The sequence below is a fragment of the Andrena cerasifolii genome, unplaced genomic scaffold (genome assembly GCF_050908995.1).
Source record: "Andrena cerasifolii isolate SP2316 unplaced genomic scaffold, iyAndCera1_principal scaffold2124, whole genome shotgun sequence".
Taxonomy (NCBI): Eukaryota; Metazoa; Arthropoda; class Insecta; order Hymenoptera; family Andrenidae; genus Andrena; species Andrena cerasifolii.
The window spans coordinates 890-15196 of record NW_027487016.1 but is presented as its reverse complement, the minus strand read 5'-3'; the positions used below and the strand labels follow the sequence as shown (position 1 = coordinate 15196).

General features: G+C 20.2%; 2 long non-coding RNA genes across 2 annotated transcripts; both read right to left on the bottom strand.

Moving 5' to 3' along the window:
- Positions 1-2378: 2378 nt before the first annotated feature.
- Positions 2379-3762, bottom strand: LOC143378288 (uncharacterized). The gene is made up of 2 exons (XR_013088083.1): positions 3169-3762; positions 2379-2572 (listed from the first exon to the last, which is right to left on the bottom strand). It is a non-coding gene; the product is annotated as an uncharacterized LOC143378288 (long non-coding RNA).
- Positions 3763-7608: 3846 nt separating this feature from the next.
- LOC143378287 (uncharacterized) lies at positions 7609-13942 on the bottom strand. The gene is made up of 2 exons (XR_013088082.1): positions 13761-13942; positions 7609-10155 (listed from the first exon to the last, which is right to left on the bottom strand). It is a non-coding gene; the product is annotated as an uncharacterized LOC143378287 (long non-coding RNA).
- Positions 13943-14307: the final 365 nt, after the last annotated feature.

Below are 14307 nucleotides of genomic sequence, written 5' to 3'. Positions count from 1 at the left end.
CTTTCATTTATTTAGCTATTTTTCTCTATTTATACACCTACTTTTTCTCTAGTTTTATTTACCTAATTTTCTTTATTTATTCACCTATTTTCTCTATTTATTTAGCTATTTTTCTCTATTTATACACCTATTTTTCTCCAGTTTATTTACATATTTTTCTGTATTTATTCACTTATTTTTTCTCTATTTATGTATCTATTTTTTCTCTAATTTATTTACCTATTTTTTCTCTAGTTTATGTACCTATTTTATCTATTTATTTGCCTATTTTTTCTCTATTTTATTTACCTATTTTTTTATTTACCCTTTTTCTTTCATTTATTTAGCTATTTTTCTCTATTTATACACCTACTTTTTCTCTAGTTTATTTACCTAATTTTCTTTATTTATTCACCTATTTTCTCTATTTATTTATCTATTTTTTCTCTAATTTATTTACCTATTTTTTCTCTATATATTTACCTATTTTTCTCTCTCATTTATTTACGTATTTTTTCTCTGTTTATTTACCAATTTTTCCTCTAATTTATTTACCTATTTTTTTTATTTTCCTTTTTTTCTTTGATTTATTTAGCTATTTATCTATATTTATACACCTATTTTTTCTCTAGATAATTTACCTATTTTCTTCTCTATTTTTTTACCTCCTTTGTTTTCTCTATTTATTTACCTATTTTACTCTATTTATTTACCTCTTTTTTCTCTATTTATTTACCTATTTTTTTCTCTATATATTTACCTATTTTTCTCTATCATTTATTTACGTATTTTTTCTCTGTTTATTTACAAATTTTTTCCTCTAATTTATTTACCTTTTTTTGTTTGGTTTATTTACCTATTTTTCTCTATTTATTTACCTATATTTTCTCTATATATTTACCTATTTTTCTCTCTCATTTATTTACGTATTTTTCTCTGTTTATTTACCAATTTTTTCCTCTAATTTATTTACCTATTTTTTTATTTACCTTTTTTGTTTGGTTTATTTACCTATTTTTTCTCTATTTATTTACCTATTTTTCTCTATTTATTTGCCTATTTTTTTCTCTATTTCATTTACCTATTTTTTCTCTATTTTATTTACCTACTTTTTCTCTGTTTATTTACCTATTTTTCTCTATTTATTTACCTCTTTTTTCTCTTTTTATTTACCTATTTTTCTCTAGTTATTTACCTACTTTTTTCTCCAATTTATTTACCTATTTTTCTGTTTATTTACCTATTTTTTCCTCTAATTTATTTACCTATTTTTTTATTTACCTTTTTTCTTTCATATTTAGCTATTTTTCTCTATTTATACACCTATTTTTCTCCAGTTTATTTACATATTTTTCTGTATTTATTCACTTATTTTTTCTCCATTTATGTATCTATTTTTTTCTCTAATTTATTTACCTATTTTTTCTCTAGTTTATGTTCCTATTTTATCTATTTATTTGCCTATTTTTTCTCTATTTTATTTACCTATTTTTTTATTTACCTTTTTTTCCTTGATTTATTTAGCTATTTTTCTCTATTTATACACCTATTTTTCTCTAATTTATTTACCAATTATTTCTCTGTTTATTTACCTATTTTTTCCTGTAATTTATTTATCTATTTTTTCCTCTAATTTATATACCTATTTTTCTCTATTTATTCACCTATTTTTTCTCTATTTATTTATCTATTGTTTTCTCTAATTTATTTACCTATTTTTTCTCTAGTTTATTTACCTATTTTTGTCTATTTATTTGCCAATTTTTTTCTCTATTTTATTTACCTATTTTTTTATCTATTTATTCACCTACTTTTTCTCTATTTATTTATCTATTTGTTCTGTAGTTATTTACCTATTTCTTTCTCTCATTTATTTACCTACTTTTTCTCTGTTTAGTTACCTATTTTTTCCTCTAATTTATTTACCTATTTTTTTATTTACCTTGTTACCTTGATTGATTTAGCTATTTTTCTCTATTGATACACCTATTTTTCTCTAGTTTATTTACCTATTTTTATCTATTTATTTGCCCATTTTTTCTCTACTTTATTTACATATTTTTATCTATTTATTTACCTATTTTTCTCTATTTATTTACTTCTTTTTTCTCTATTTATTTACCCATTTTTTCTCTAGTTATTTACCTATTTCTTTCTCTCATTTATTTACCTATTTTTTCTCTGTTTATTTACCAATTTTTTCCTCTAATTTATTTACCTATTTTTTTATTTTCCTTTTTTTCTTTGATTTATTTAGCTATTTTTCTCTATTTATACACCTATTTTTCTCCAGTTTATTTACATATTTTTCTGTATTTATTCACTTATTTTTTCTCCATTTATGTATCTATTTTTTTCTCTAATTTATTTACCTATTTTTTCTCTAGTTTATGTTCCTATTTTATCTATTTATTTGCCTATTTTTTCTCTATTTTATTTACCTATTTTTTTATTTACCTTTTTTCTTTCATTTATTTAGCTATTTTTCTCTATTTATACACCTACTTTTTCTCTAGTTTATTTACCTATTTTTCTTTATTTATTCACCTATTTTCTCTATTTATTTATCTATTTTTTTCTCTAATTTATTTACCTATTTTTTCTATAGTTTATTTACCTATTTTTATCTATTTATTTGCCTATTTTTTCTCTATTTTATTTTCCTATTTTTTATCTATTTATTTACCTACTTTTTCTCTATTTATTTATCTATTTTTTCTCTAGTTATTTACCTATTTCTTTCTCTCATTTATTTACCTATTTTTTCTCTGTTTAGTTACCTATTTTTTCCTTTAATTTATTTACCTATTTTTTATTTTCCTTTTTTTCTTTGATTTATTTAGCTATTTATCTATATTTATACACCTATTTTTTCGGTAGATAATTTACCTATTTCCTTCTCTATTTTTTTACCTCCTTTGTTTTCTCTATTTATTTACCTATTTTTCTCTATTTATTTACCTCTTTTTTCTCTATATATTTACGTATTTTTCTCTCTCATTTATTTACGTATTTTTTCTCTGTTAATTTACCAATTTTTTCCTCTAATTTATTTACCTATTTTTTTATTTACCTTTTTTGCTTGGTTTATTTACCTATTTTTCTCTATTTACTTACCTATTTTTTCTCTATATATTTCCCTATTTTTTCTCTATTTATTTACCTCTTTTGTTTTCTCTATTTATTTACCTATTTTTTCTCTATATATTTACCTATTTTTCTCTCTCATTTATTTACGTATTTTTTCTCTGTTTATTTACCAATTTTTTCCTCTAATTTATTTACCTATTTTTCTCTATTTATTCACCTATTTTTTCTCTATTTACTTATCTATTTTTTCTCTATTTTATTTATCTATTTTTTATCTATTTATTCACCTACTTTTTCTCTATTTATTTATCTATATGTTCTGTAGTTATTTACCTATTTCTTTCTCTCCTTTATTTACCTACTTTTTCTCTGTTTAGTTACCTATTTTTCCCTCTAATTTATTTACCTATGTTTTTATTTACGTTGTTTCCTTGATTTATTTAGCTATTTTTCTCTATTTATACACCTATTTTTCTCTAGTTTATTTACAAATTATTTCTCTGTTTATTTACCTATTTTTTCCTGTAATTTATTTACCTATTTTTCTCTATTTATTTACCTCTTTTTTCTCTATTTATTTACCTATTTTTTCTCTATATATTTACCTATTTTTCTCTCTCATTTATTTACGTATTTTTTCTCTGTTTATTTACCAATTTTTTCCTCTAATTTATTTACCTATTTTTTTATTTACCTTTTCCTTGTTTGGTTTATTTACCTATTTTTGTCTATTTATTTACCTATATTTTCTCTATATAATTTACCTATTTTTTCTCTCTTTATTTACCTATTTTTTCTCTATTTTATTTACCTACTTTTTCTATAATTATTTACCTATTTTTCTCTAGTTATTTACCTACTTTTTCTCTAATTTATTTACCTATTTTTTCCAATAATTTATTTACCTATTTTTTTCATTTACCTTTTTTCTTTCATTTATTTAGCTATTTTTTCTCTATTTATACACCTATTTTTTCAGTTTATTTACATATTTTTCTCTATTTATTCACTTATTTTTCTCTATTTATGTATCTATTTTTTTCTCTAATTTATTTACCTATTTTTTCTCTAGTTTATGTACCTATTTTATCTATTTATTTGCCTATTTTTTCTCTATTTTATTTACCTATTTTTTTATTTACCTTTTTTCTTTCATTTATTTAGCTATTTTTCTCTATTTATTCACCTACTTTTTCTCTAGTTTATTTACCTATTTTTCTCTATTTATTCACCTATTTTCTCTATTTATTTATCTATTTTTTCTCTAATTTAATTACCTATTTTTTCTCTAGTTTATTTATCTATTTTTATCTATTTATTTGCCTATTTTTTCTCTATTTTATTTTCCTATTTTTTTATCTATTTATTTACCTACTTTTTCTCTATTTATTTATCTATTTTTTCTCTATTTATTTGCCTATTTTTTTCTCTATTTCATTTACCTATTTTTATCTATTTATTTACATATTTTTCTCTATTTATTTACCTCTTTTTTCTCTATTTACTTACCTATTTTTTCTCTATATATTTCCCTATTTTTTCTCTATGTATTTACCTCTTTTGTTTTCTCTATTTATTTACCTATTTTTCTCTAGTTATTTACCTCTTTTTCAGTATTTATTTACCTCCTTTGTTTCCTCTACTTCATTACCTATTTTTTCACTGCTTATTTACCCATTTTTTCCTATAATTTATTTACCTATTTTTTTATTTACCTTTTTTTTTATTTATTTAGCTATTTATCTATATTTATACACCAATTTTTTCTCTCTTTATTTACCTATTTTTTCTCTCTTTATTTACCTATTTTTTCTCTATTTTATTTACCTACTTTTTCTCTGTTTATTTACCTATTTTTCTCTATTTATTTACCTATTTTTTCTCTATATATTTACCTATTTTTCTCTATCATTTATTCACCTATTTTTCTCTATTTATTTATCTATTTTTTTCTCTATTTTATTTATCTATTTTTTATCTATTTATTCACCTACTTTTTCTCTATTTATTTATCTATATGTTCTGTAGTTATTTACCTATTTCTTTCTCTCCTTTATTTACCTACTTTTTCTCTGTTTAGTTACCTATTTTTCCCTCTAATTTATTTACCTATTTTTTTATTTACGTTGTTTCCTTGATTTATTTAGCTATTTTTCTCTATTTATACACCTATTTTTCTGTTTATTTACCAATTATTTCTCTGTTTATTTACCTATTTTTTCCTGTAATTTATTTATCTATTTTTTCCTCTAATTTATTTACCTATTTTTCTCTATTTATTCACCTATTTTTCTCTATTTATTTATCTATTTTTTTCTCTAATTTATTTGCCTATTTTTTTCTGTTTAGTTACCTATTTTTTCCTCTATTTTATTTACCTATTTTTTATTTACCTTTTTTTCCTTGATTTATTTAGCTATTTTTCTCTATTTATACACCTATTTTTCTCTAATTTATTTACCAATTATTTCTCTGTTTATTTACCTATTTTTTCCTGTAATTTACTTATCTATTTTTTCCTCTAATTTATTTACCTATTTTTCTCTATTTATTCACCTATTTTTTCTCTATTTATTTATCTATTGTTTTCTCTAATTTATTTACCTATTTTTTCTCTAGTTTATTTACCTATTTTTGTCTATTTATTTGCCAATTTTTTTCTCTATTTTATTTACCTATTTTTTTATCTATTTATTCACCTACTTTTTCTCTATTTATTTATCTATTTGTTCTGTAGTTATTTACCTATTTCTTTCTCTCATTTATTTACCTACTTTTTCTCTGTTTAGTTACCTATTTTTTCCTCTAATTTATTTACCTATTTTTTTATTTACCTTGTTTCCTTGATTTATTTAGCTATTTTTCTCTATTGATACACCTATTTTTCTCTAGTTTATTTACCTATTTTTATCTATTTATTTGCCCATTTTTTCTCTACTTTATTTACCTATTTTTATCTATTTATTTACCTATTTTTCTCTGTTTATTTACCAATTTTTTCCTCTAATTTATTTACCTATTTTTTTATTTTCCTTTTTTTCTTTGATTTATTTAGCTATTTATCTATATTTATACACCTATTTTTTCTCTAGATAATTTACCTATTTTCTTCTCTATTTTTTTACCTCCTTTGTTTTCTCTATTTATTTACCTATTATTCTCTATTTATTTACCTCTTTTTTCTCTATTTATTTACCTATTTTTTCTCTATATATTTACCTATTTTTCTCTCTCATTTATTTACGTATTTTTTCTCTGTTTATTTACCAATTTTTTCCTCTAATTTATTTACCTATTTTTTTATTTACCTTTTTTTGTTTGGTTTATTTACCTATTTTTGTCTATTTATTTACCTATATTTTCTCTATATAATTTACCTATTTTTTCTCTCTTTATTTACCTATTTTTTCTCTATTTTATTTACCTACTTTTTCTATATTTATTTACCTATTTTTCTCTAGTTATTTACCTATTTTTTTCTCTAATTTATTTACCTATTTTTTCCAATAATTTATTTACCTATTTTTTTTATTTACCTTTTTTCTTTCATTTATTTAGCTATTTTTCTCTATTTATACACCTATTTTTTTCAGTTTATTTACATATTTTTCTCTATTTATTCACTTATTTTTCTCTATTTATGTATCTATTTTTTTCTCTAATTTATTTACCTATTTTTTCTCTAGTTTATGTACCTATTTTATCTATTTATTTGCCTATTTTTTCTCTATTTTATTTACCTATTTTTTTATTTACCTTTTTTCTTTCATTTATTTAGCTATTTTTCTCTATTTATACACCTACTTTTTCTCTAGTTTATTTACCTATTTTTCTCTATTTATTCACCTATTTTCTCTATTTATTTATCTATTTTTTTCTCTAATTTAATTACCTATTTTTTCTCTAGTTTATTTATCTATTTTTATCTATTTATTTGCCTATTTTTTCTCTATTTTATTTTCCTATTTTTTTATCTATTTATTTACCTACTTTTTCTCTATTTATTTATCTATTTTTTCTCTATTTATTTGCCTATTTTTTCTCTATTTCATTTACCTATTTTTATCTATTTATTTACATATTTTTCTCTATTTATTTACCTCTTTTTTCTCTATTTACTTACCTATTTTTTCTCTATATATTTCCCTATTTTTTCTCTATGTATTTACCACTTTTGTTTTCTCTATTTATTTACCTATTTTTCTCTAGTTATTTACCTCTTTTTCAGTATTTATTTACCTCCTTTGTTTCCTCTACTTCGTTACCTATTTTTTCACTGCTTATTTACCCATTTTTTCCTATAATTTATTTACCTATTTTTTTATTTACCTTTTTTTTATTTATTTAGCTATTTATCTATATTTATACACCAATTTTTTCTCTAGATAATTTACCTATTTTTTCTCTATTTTATTTTCCTATTTTTTTATCTATTTATTTACCTACTTTTTCTCTATTTATTTATCTATTTTTTCTCTAGTTATTTACCTATTTCTTTCTCTCATTTATTTACCTATTTTTTCTCTGTTTAGTTACCTATTTTTTCCTTTAATTTATTTACCTATTTTTTATTTTCCTTTTTTTCTTTGATTTATTTAGCTATTTATCTATATTTATACACCTATTTTTCTCTAGATAATTTACCTATTTCCTTCTCTATTTTTTTACCTCCTTTGTTTTCTCTATTTATTTACCTATTTTTCTCTATTTATTTACCTCTTTTTTCTCTATTTATTTACCTATTTTTTCTCTATATATTTACCTATTTTTCTCTCTCATTTATTTACGTATTTTTTCTCTGTTAATTTACCAATTTTTTCCTCTAATTTATTTACCTTCTTTGTTTGGTTTATTTACCTATTTTTCTCTATTTATTTACCTATATTTTCTCTATATATTTACCTATTTTTCTCTCTCATTTATTTACGTATTTTTTCTCTGTTTATTTACCTTTTTTTCTCTATTTATTTACCTATTTTTTCTCTATATATTTACCTATTTTTGTCTCTTATTTATTTACGTATTTTTCTCTGTTTATTTACCAATTTTTTCCTCTAATTTATTTACCTATTTTTTTATTTACCTTTTTTTGTTTGGTTTATTTACCTATTTTTCTCTATTTATTTACCTATTCTTCTCTATTTATTTGCCTATTTTTTTCTCTATTTCATTTACCTATTTTTTATCTATTTATTTACCTATTTTTCTCTATTTATTTACCTCTTTTTTCTCTATTTACTTACCTATTTTTTCTCTATATATTTCCCTATTTTTTCTCTATTTATTTACCTCTTTTGTTTTCTCTATTTATTTACTTATTTTTCTCTAGTGATTTACCTCTTTTTCAGTATTTATTTACCTCCTTTGTTTCCTCTACTTCATTACCTATTTTTTCACTGTTTATTTACCCATTTTTTCCTATAATTTATTTACCTATTTTTTTATTTACCTTTTTTTATTTATTTAGCTATTTATCTATATTTATACACCAATTTTTTCTGTAGATAATTTACCTATTTTTTCTCTATTTTTTTACCTCTTTTGTTTTCTCTATTTATTTACCTATTTTTTCTCTGTTTATTTAACTATTTTTTCCTTTAATTTATTTACCTATTTTTTATTTACCTTTTTTTCTTTGATTTATTTAGCTATTTATCTCTATTCATACACCAATCTTTTCTCTAGATAATTTACCTATTTTTTCTCTCTTTATTTACCTATTTTTTCTCTATTTTATTTACCTACTTTTTCTATATTTATTTTCCTATTTTTCTCTAGTTATTTACCTACTTTTTTCTCTAATTTATTTACCTATTTTTTCCTATAATTTATTTACCTATTTTTTTTATTTACCCTTTTTCTTTCATTTATTTAGCTATTTTTCTCTATTTATACACCTACTTTTTCTCTAGTTTATTTACCTATTTTCTCTATTTATTCACCTATTTTCTCTATTTATTTATCTATTTTTTCTCTAATATATTTACCTATTTTTTCTCTAGTTTATTTACCTATTTTTATCTATTTATTTGCCTATTTTTTCTCTATTTTATTTTCCTATTTTTTTACCTATTTATTTACCTACTTTTTCTCTATTTATTTATCTATTTTTTCTCTAGTTATTTACCTATTTCTTTCTCTCATTTCTTTACCTATTTTTTCTCTGTTTAGTTACCTATTTTTTCGTTTAATTTATTTACCTATTTTTTATTTTCCTTTTTTTCTTTGATTTATTTAGCTATTTATCTATATTTATACACCTATTTTTTCTCTAGATAATTTACCTATTTTCTTCTCTATTTTTTTACCTCCTTTGTTTTCTCTATTTATTTACCTATTTTTTCTCTATATATTTACCTATTTTTCTCTATCATTTATTTACGTATTTTTTCTCTGTTTATTTACAAATTTTTTCCTCTAATTTATTTACCTTTTTTTGTTTGGTTTATTTACCTATTTTTCTCTATTTATTTACCTATATTTTCTCTATATATTTACCTATTTTTCTCTCTCATTTATTTACGTATTTTTCTCTGTTTATTTACCAATTTTTTCCTCTAATTTATTTACCTATTTTTTATTTACCTTTTTTTGTTTGGTTTATTTACCTATTTTTCTCTATTTATTTACCTATTCTTCTCTATTTATTTGCCTATTTTTTTCTCTATTTCATTTACCTATTTTTTATCTATTTATTTACCTATTTTTCTCTATTTATTTACCTCTTTTTTCTCTATTTACTTACCTATTTTTTCTCTATATATTTCCCTATTTTTTCTCTATTTATTTACCTCTTTTGTTTTCTCTATTTATTTACTTATTTTTCTCTAGTGATTTACCTCTTTTTCAGTATTTATTTACCTCCTTTGTTTCCTCTACTTCATTACCTATTTTTTCACTGCTTATTTACCCATTTTTTCCTATAATTTATTTACCTATTTTTTTATTTACCTTTTTTTTTATTTATTTAGCTATTTATCTATATTTATACACCAATTTTTTCTCTCTTTATTTACCTATTTTTTCTCTCTTTATTTACCTATTTTTTCTCTATTTTATTTACCTACTTTTTCTCTGTTTATTTACCTATTTTTCTCTATTTATTTACCTATTTTTTCTCTATATATTTACCTATTTTTCTCTATCATTTATTCACCTATTTTTCTCTATTTATTTATCTATTTTTTTCTCTATTTTATTTATCTATTTTTTATCTATTTATTCACCTACTTTTTCTCTATTTATTTATCTATATGTTCTGTAGTTATTTACCTATTTCTTTCTCTCCTTTATTTACCTACTTTTTCTCTGTTTAGTTACCTATTTTTCCCTCTAATTTATTTACCTATTTTTTTATTTACGTTGTTTCCTTGATTTATTTAGCTATTTTTCTCTATTTATACACCTATTTTTCTCTAGTTTATTTACCAATTATTTCTCTGTTTATTTACCTATTTTTTCCTGTAATTTATTTATCTATTTTTTCCTCTAATTTATTTACCTATTTTTCTCTATTTATTCACCTATTTTTCTCTATTTATTTATCTATTTTTTTCTCTAATTTATTTGCCTATTTTTTTCTGTTTAGTTACCTATTTTTTCCTCTATTTTATTTACCTATTTTTTTATTTACCTTTTTTTCCTTGATTTATTTAGCTATTTTTCTCTATTTATACACCTATTTTTCTCTAATTTATTTACCAATTATTTCTCTGTTTATTTACCTATTTTTTCCTGTAATTTACTTATCTATTTTTTCCTCTAATTTATTTACCTATTTTTCTCTATTTATTTACCTATTTTTCTCTATTTATTTGCCTATTTTTTTCTCTATTTCATTTACCTATTTTTTCTCCATTTTATTTACCTACTTTTTCTCTGTTTATTTACCTATTTTTCTCTATTTATTTACCTCTTTTTTCTCTTTTTATTTACCTATTTTTCTCTAGTTATTTACCTACTTTTTTCTCCAATTTATTTACCTATTTTTCTGTTTATTTACCTATTTTTTCCTCTAATTTATTTACCTATATTTTATTTACCTTTTTTCTTTCATTTATTTAGCTATTTTTCTCTATTTATACACCTATTTTTCTCCAGTTTATTTACATATTTTTCTGTATTTATTCACTTATTTTTTCTCTATTTATGTATCTATTTTTTCTCTAATTTATTTACCTATTTTTTCTCTAGTTTATGTACCTATTTTATCTATTTATTTGCCTATTTTTTCTCTATTTTATTTACCTATTTTTTTATTTACCCTTTTTCTTTCATTTATTTAGCTATTTTTCTCTATTTATACACCTACTTTTTCTCTAGTTTATTTACCTAATTTTCTTTATTTATTCACCTATTTTCTCTATTTATTTATCTATTTTTTTCTCTATTTATTTACCTATTTTTTCTCTATATATTTACCTATTTTTCTCTCTCATTTATTTACGTATTTTTTCTCTGTTTATTTACCAATTTTTTCTCTAATTTATTTACCTATTTTTTTTATTTTCCTTTTTTTCTTTGATTTATTTAGCTATTTATCTATATTTATACACCTATTTTTTCTCTAGATAATTTACCTATTTTCTTCTCTATTTTTTTACCTCCTTTGTTTTCTCTATTTATTTACCTATTTTACTGTATTTATTTACCTCTTTTTTCTCTATTTATTTACCTATTTTTTCTCTATATATTTACCTATTTTTCTCTATCATTTATTTACGTATTTTTTCTCTGTTTATTTACAAATTTTTTTCCTCTAATTTATTTACCTTTTTTTTGTTTGGTTTATTTACCTATTTTTCTCTATTTATTTACCTATATTTTCTCTATATATTTACCAATTATTCTCTCTCATTTATTACGTAATTTTCTCTGTTTATTTACCAATTTTTTCCTCTAATTTATTTACCTAATTTTTTATATACCTTTTATTGTTTGGTTTATTTACCTATTTTTCTCTATTTATTTACCTATTTTTCTCTATTTATTTGCCTATTTTTTTCTCTATTTCATTTACCTATTTTTTCTCTATTTTATTTACCTACTTTTTCTCTGTTTATTTACCTATTTTTCTCTATTTATTTACCTCTTTTTTCTCTTTTTATTTACCTATTTTTCTCTAGTTATTTACCTACTTTTTTCTCCAATTTATTTACCTATTTTTCTGTTTATTTACCTATTTTTTCCTCTAATTTATTTACCTATTTTTTTATTTACCTTTTTTCTTTCATTTATTTAGCTATTTTTCTCTATTTATACACCTATTTTTCTCCAGTTTATTTACATATTTTTCTGTATTTATTCACTTATTTTTTCTCCATTTATGTATCTATTTTTTTCTCTAATTTATTTACCTATTTTTTCTCTAGTTTATGTTCCTATTTTATCTATTTATTTGCCTATTTTTTCTCTATTTTATTTACCTATTTTTTTATTTACCTTTTTTTCCTTGATTTATTTAGCTATTTTTCTCTATTTATACACCTATTTTTCTCTAATTTATTTACCAATTATTTCTCTGTTTATTTACCTATTTTTTCCTGTAATTTATTTATCTATTTTTTCCTCTAATTTATATACCTATTTTTCTCTATTTATTCACCTATTTTTTCTCTATTTATTTATCTATTGTTTTCTCTAATTTATTTACCTATTTTTTCTCTAGTTTATTTACCTATTTTTGTCTATTTATTTGCCAATTTTTTTCTCTATTTTATTTACCTATTTTTTTATCTATTTATTCACCTACTTTTTCTCTATTTATTTATCTATTTGTTCTGTAGTTATTTACCTATTTCTTTCTCTCATTTATTTACCTACTTTTTCTCTGTTTAGTTACCTATTTTTTCCTCTAATTTATTTACCTATTTTTTTATTTACCTTGTTACCTTGATTGATTAGCTATTTTTCTCTATTGATACACCTATTTTTCTCTAGTTTATTTACCTATTTTTATCTATTTATTTGCCCATTTTTTCTCTACTTTATTTACTATTTTTTCTATTATTTACCTATTTTTCTCTATTGATTTACTTCTTTTTCTCTATTTATTTACCCATTTTTTCTCTAGTTATTTACCTATTTCTTTCTCTCATTTATTTACCTATTTTTTCTCTGTTTATTTACCAATTTTTTCCTCTAATTTATTTACCTATTTTTTTATTTTCCTTTTTTTCTTTGATTTATTTAGCTATTTTTCTCTATTTATACACCTATTTTTCTCCAGTTTATTTACATATTTTTCTGTATTTATCACTTATTTTTTCTCCATTTATTTTTCTATTTTTTCTCTAATTTATTTACCTATTTTTCTCTAGTTTATGTTCCTATTTTATCTATTTTATTTGCCTATTTTTTCTCTATTTTATTTACCTATTTTTTTATTTACCTTTTTTCTTTCATTTATTTAGCTAGTTTTCTCTATTTATACACCTACTTTTTCTCTAGTTTATTTACCTATTTTCTTTATTTATTCACCTATTTTCTCTATTTATTTATCTATTTTTTTCTCTAATTTATTTACCTATTTTTTCTATAGTTTATTTACCTATTTTTATCTATTTATTTGCCTATTTTTTCTCTATTTTATTTTTCCCTATTTTTTATCTATTTATTTACCTACTTTTTCTCTATTTATTTATCTATTTTTTCTCTAGTTATTTACCTATTTCTTTCTCTCATTTATTTACCTATTTTTCTCTGTTTAGTTACCTATTTTTTCCTTTAATTTATTTACCTATTTTTTATTTTCCTTTTTTTCTTTGATTTATTTAGCTATTTATCTATATTTATACACCTATTTTTTCGGTAGATAATTTACCCTATTTCCTTCTCTATTTTTTTACCTCCTTTGTTTTCTCTATTTATTTACCTATTTTTCTCTATTTATTTACCTCTTTTTTCTCTATATATTTACGTATTTTTCTCTCTCATTTATTTACGTATTTTTTCTCTGTTAATTTACCAATTTTTTCCTCTAATTTATTTACCTATTTTTTTATTTACCTTTTTGCTTGGTTTATTTACCTATTTTTCTCTATTTACTTACCTATTTTTTCTCTATATATTTCCCTATTTTTTCTCTATTTATTACCTCTTTTGTTTTCTCTATTTATTTACCTATTTTTTCTCTATATATTTACCTATTTTTCTCTCTCATTTATTTACGTATTTTTTCTCTGTTTATTTACCAATTTTTTCCTCTAATTTATTTACCTATTTTTCTCTATTTATTCA